Genomic DNA, 4,608 nt, shown 5'->3' with positions numbered 1-4,608 from the left:
TGTCTTGATATTGATTTTTTCTGCATTGCCTAAAATCCAATACAGTAACTCAATAAATGTCGACTGTATCAGTAAGGAAAGTTGTAGATTAGTCAATGCATGACAAAAATGAAGAATGAGTTAACGAATGGATGGATGGATAGGTGGATGAATAAATGGATGGACCAATGAATGACTGCATCAGTCAAGTGAATGTTCTAATGGCTGAACAAGCATCCCTCTGTGGAACCAGCAGGAATGTGATGAGAGCAGGAAGAAGAAGCTTCTGCTGTCTTTGATTCTTTTTATCTCTCAGATCACAGGTACCATTTACTTCCCTCTTGGGGGCTTCATCCACTGTGGCTGCCAATAAAACAGGACACTTTGTCTCTTAATTAGAAAGCGAACATTTAAGAGCAGAGCTTCCCAGTGACTGAACACATAAAACAATCACCTTTGCTCTGCACAGCTGTCCCCACACTGAGTTAAAACAGTTCTTGGGTTGCCCACGATTTCGTTTCTGATCACACATAAGGATGTATGTCACTGGCTGACATTTACCTCTTGTCTTTTATAGCATTTCATCCACCCCTCTGCCAAGAAATAGGAGCCCGGAGCCAGCTTGCCCTTGTCCGGAGACCCCCATGCATCCCAGGCTCTCTGGCTGGGCTGCTCCAGCCCTCACTCTTGGTGCCCTTTTCTGTATTGGCATGCCCTTTTCTTCCACCTCTCAGAACTTGCCACTCGAGTTGGTTTGCATGTCCGTATCCAACAAGGAAGAACATCTGAGGCATACCAGGACTCTGCATTTGTGAAGTAAGCTCTTTAGGAAAAGGGGCTGAACACACATGGTAGAAGCTCAAGGATTGCTTGTCGAACAGAAAGAAAAAATGATAAACTTTTCTTAAACTTTCCTGCTACAGGCAAGAAGCTTACAATTCCACTTGTAAGTGGAATTTCTAGAATTTCTCTATCACTGGGCAGGGAAGCATGCTCCTCCTAGCTTCTAGGCATTTGCACTCACAGCACACACAGACCAGGCTGCTCGGCATACTTGTGAGTGAGGCTGCTGACTGCACTTCTACCGAGATGCCCTGAGTCCGGAGAGACACCTTCATCCCACCATGCTTGGTGGTTGCCGTTATTTAGTCATTCAGTCGTGTCCGACTCTTTGTGACCCCATGGACTGTTGCCCGCCAGGCTCCTCTGTCCATGGAATTCTCCAGGCAAGAATACTGGAGTACGTTGACATTTCCTTCTCCAGTGGATCTTCCCAATCCAGGGATCGAACCCTCTTCTCTTGCATTGGCAGGCAGATTCTTTACCTCTGAGCCATCTGGGAAGCCCAACCATACTTGGTCGATATTTAGGAACCACAGCTTCCATGGATACACATCAGCTGTGTCCACTCCCTCCAAATCTATCCATCCATCAAGAGGGAGGTGGCGGGGCTGGGTCTAGGTTCTATTGCTTCCTGGTGTAATGGCTCCGGATGAGGAACTTAACTTCTCTGACTCCAGTTTCTTCATTTGAAAATGGGGCTGAGGAAACATCCCTGAAGGGTAAAAATAAATGAAAAACTAAATGTAGAAATTCACTTTGAAGATATAAGATAATTACACAATTGATGGTGATTCACATTTTTGACATCTACTTCCCAAGGTTCCAGATGGGCTGGATATTCTTTCTGTCACCTCACCAAAAGCCACCCTGCTCTGTGTCCCTAGAGGCTGGCTCTTAGGAACTGCGTCAGTCAGTCTCTTTTGCCCTCTGCCTCCTAGTTGACTTCAGCCAGTGAGCAGCATCAGCAGATGCAAAGGGCAGGAGGAGAAAGAGGTCAAGGTATTGATTCCTCCCACTCCATCCCTGCTGAGCTCTTTTTGGCCATAGCTGTGTCCTCTACTGATTAAAGGACACAGCTTCTGTCCCACCACCCACCCTTCAGCTACAAGTCTTGATGAGTTCTGAATATAGCCCTCTCCCTTTTTAGCTCCAGAAGTGGTAGTAATTTGCAACTTTTTTCATGCTGTCTTCCTATCAGGATAAAATTTTTTGAGCCAACCAGCAACATGTGAGCAATCATTTATAAATGAATATATGCACAGCTTTAAGAGGTCCTGTTGATTCTCAACGCCCTACATGTATTAGTTCACTTTCTTCATATTGATAAGAACCTAGAAGGTAGGCACTAGTCTTATCCTACCCTCTCCCTCCCCCCAACCTTTTTTTTTTTTTTTTTTTAACAGATGTGAACATCAAGGGACAGAGATATTCAGGACCTCCCTGGTGATCCAGTGGCTAAGACTCTGAGCTCCCAATGCAGAGGGCCTGGGTTCAATTCCTGGTCAGGGAACTAAGATCCCATGAGCCATCTGGCACAGCCAAAAAAAAAAAAAAGAGAGAGAGATTTAAATAGCTGGTTAGACCAACCTCAGCACTGCTGACACTTGGGGCCAGATCAGCCTCTTTTGTGGGGCCATCTGTGCACTGTAGGATGTTGGTCAGCATCCTTATTCTTCACTCACTAGACGCTGGTAGCACTCCTTCCCCTCATCCCAGTCGTGACCGACGAAAACATCTCTGGATGCTGCTCAATATCTCCTGGGAGCAAACTCACTCCTCACTCCCCCGCCATTGAGAAGTAATGGCCTATAGTAACCAGCAGAATACACATTGCAAAATATACACACAGAAAGTAAAAAGAAAAAACAAAAAAAACTTAAAACATAATATCAGGACTTGCCTTCGGTCCAATGGTTAAGACTCTGTGTTCCCAATACAGGGAGCACCAGTTCAATCCCTGGCCGGGTAACTAAGATCCTACATGCTGCCCAGTGTGGCCAAAATAAATAAATAAAATGAAAAAGAGATGTTTAAAAAATAAAATGGTTAACTTTATTTTTAAAAATCCATAATACTAAAAAATAAACATAAATTGTAGTTTTAACATTCCCTCCTCACACCCCAGTGGATGCCCTCATGTGGCCCCTAGGCATGTGAGAACTTAGCTCCCTGAACAGGGATCGGACATGGGATGTGCACTCTCTTAAGACCACCATCCCGGGGGTGCAGAGGGGTGTAAGGCCATCCTCTGCCCTCAGGAGCATAAAATCCAGGCTGATAAGACACGTACATAGGAAAGACTCTCAATTGAAGATAGCAGGTTAGAAAAAAACATGGCCGCAATTGATTGATTGGACTGGTATTAATATTTCATAAACAGTAGCAAGTGGCTTCTCCGTGGCTGTCTAGGGTTTTAGGACAAGGCCCTGGATGCAAAGGACCAGACGGGAAGAAAGGGCAAGTGTCAGGAACGCTTTCACAAATCTCTCTCTCTCTTTTTTAAAAGATATATTTGATGCGGACCATTTTAAAAGTCTTTCTTAAATTTGTTACTATATTGCTTCTGTTTTTACAGTTTTTGTTTTTTGGTTGAGAGGGATCTTAGCCCCCTCGACCAGGGATCGAACCTGCACCCCTGCATCAAAAGGCAATGTCTTAACCACTGGACTGCCAGGGAAGTCCCTTCATGTATCTCTTACTTCTTCCTCTGCCTTTCCTTCTTCAGGAGTCCTGCTGGGAGTCCGTTCATTTATTCACTTAACAAATATTTGCCCAGTGCTTCCTCCAGGCTAGGAGTGGTTCCTGGAATGGGAACATCAGTGAGAAAAACAGGCCTTGCTGCCCTCGGGGCTGCCATGCCAGCATCTTTTTGAATTCAGCCCCATCTGCCAGCTCCCTGCCTCCAAGCTGCCGCCCACGTCTTACCCCCAGAACCTCTTTGCTATGATGTTCTCCGAGTTGGAATTCCAGACCAACACGACACTGCCAGAGCTGGCTGGACTGGGTTTCCATCTCTTGGGCCAAGAGTCAGGACCGGCCCTGGCAGCTGCCCTCCTTCTCCCACTCCTCCCGTGGGGTGCACGGTGGAACCAGAAAATCCGTACTCAGGCCTCCCTCTTCCAGTGCGATTTTGGCGTCAGGAGCCACATGGATTAAGACACAGCCAGCTCTTGCCTCTAACGTTGTTTTATGGCGTTCTTCTAACACGGCAATAAAAATGAAGTTTTTAAAGGCACATTCGCTGGAACATTGGCCGGCAGCAAGCCACAGTCCCGCCTGGCGCTGATGCCAGGGCCTCGTTCCTGCTGGGCCAGCCCATCCTTATCCGGCCCTCGCTTCTTCGGCACAAGCCTAGCTCTTCCAACTGACTCTGAGAAGCTGACTGATGCTGTCGCTGCATTTCTCATATGCGTGTGTTTCTAAGAGCTCAGCTGCCCGCTGCTGTGAGCTTCTATCTAATAAAGCTCTATAATGTACTGACCGTCCTCCAGTGTGAGCCTCGCTTCACTTTCCTGGGCCATTTACTCCTTTATAGAATTTAATCTGCTGCTGAAATTCACTGCATTATTAATGGAAGCCAGAGCACAGAGCTGCAGTAATTACACCGTTCACTCTGCAAACACCCACATGTACACACGTGTGGGCCCTCTTAGTGGATCCAGGGCTGAGTGTACCCCCCCCACCCCCCCCAACCCCAGCACCCAGCACAGGGATTTCGCTCCTGACTTAAAGTCCTCAGTGATTTATCATCCCCTTTAGAAAAAAAACTCAAATTCCTCCCCAGGG

General features: G+C 46.6%; 1 long non-coding RNA gene across 1 annotated transcript; it reads right to left on the bottom strand.

Annotated features, from left to right (window-relative positions):
• Positions 1–1,251: 1,251 nt before the first annotated feature.
• LOC122442231 lies at positions 1,252–4,086 on the bottom strand. The gene is made up of 4 exons (XR_006269588.1): positions 3,748–4,086; positions 3,522–3,624; positions 2,410–2,628; positions 1,252–1,534 (listed from the first exon to the last, which is right to left on the bottom strand). It is a non-coding gene; the product is annotated as an uncharacterized LOC122442231 (long non-coding RNA).
• Between the last annotated feature and the right edge of the window lie 522 nt (positions 4,087–4,608).

The sequence above is a fragment of the Cervus canadensis genome, chromosome 1 (genome assembly GCF_019320065.1).
Source record: "Cervus canadensis isolate Bull #8, Minnesota chromosome 1, ASM1932006v1, whole genome shotgun sequence".
NCBI classification, from domain to species: domain Eukaryota; kingdom Metazoa; phylum Chordata; class Mammalia; order Artiodactyla; family Cervidae; genus Cervus; species Cervus canadensis.
Note: the sequence above shows the minus strand (reverse complement) of the source record. Positions and strands in the feature narration are given on the sequence as shown.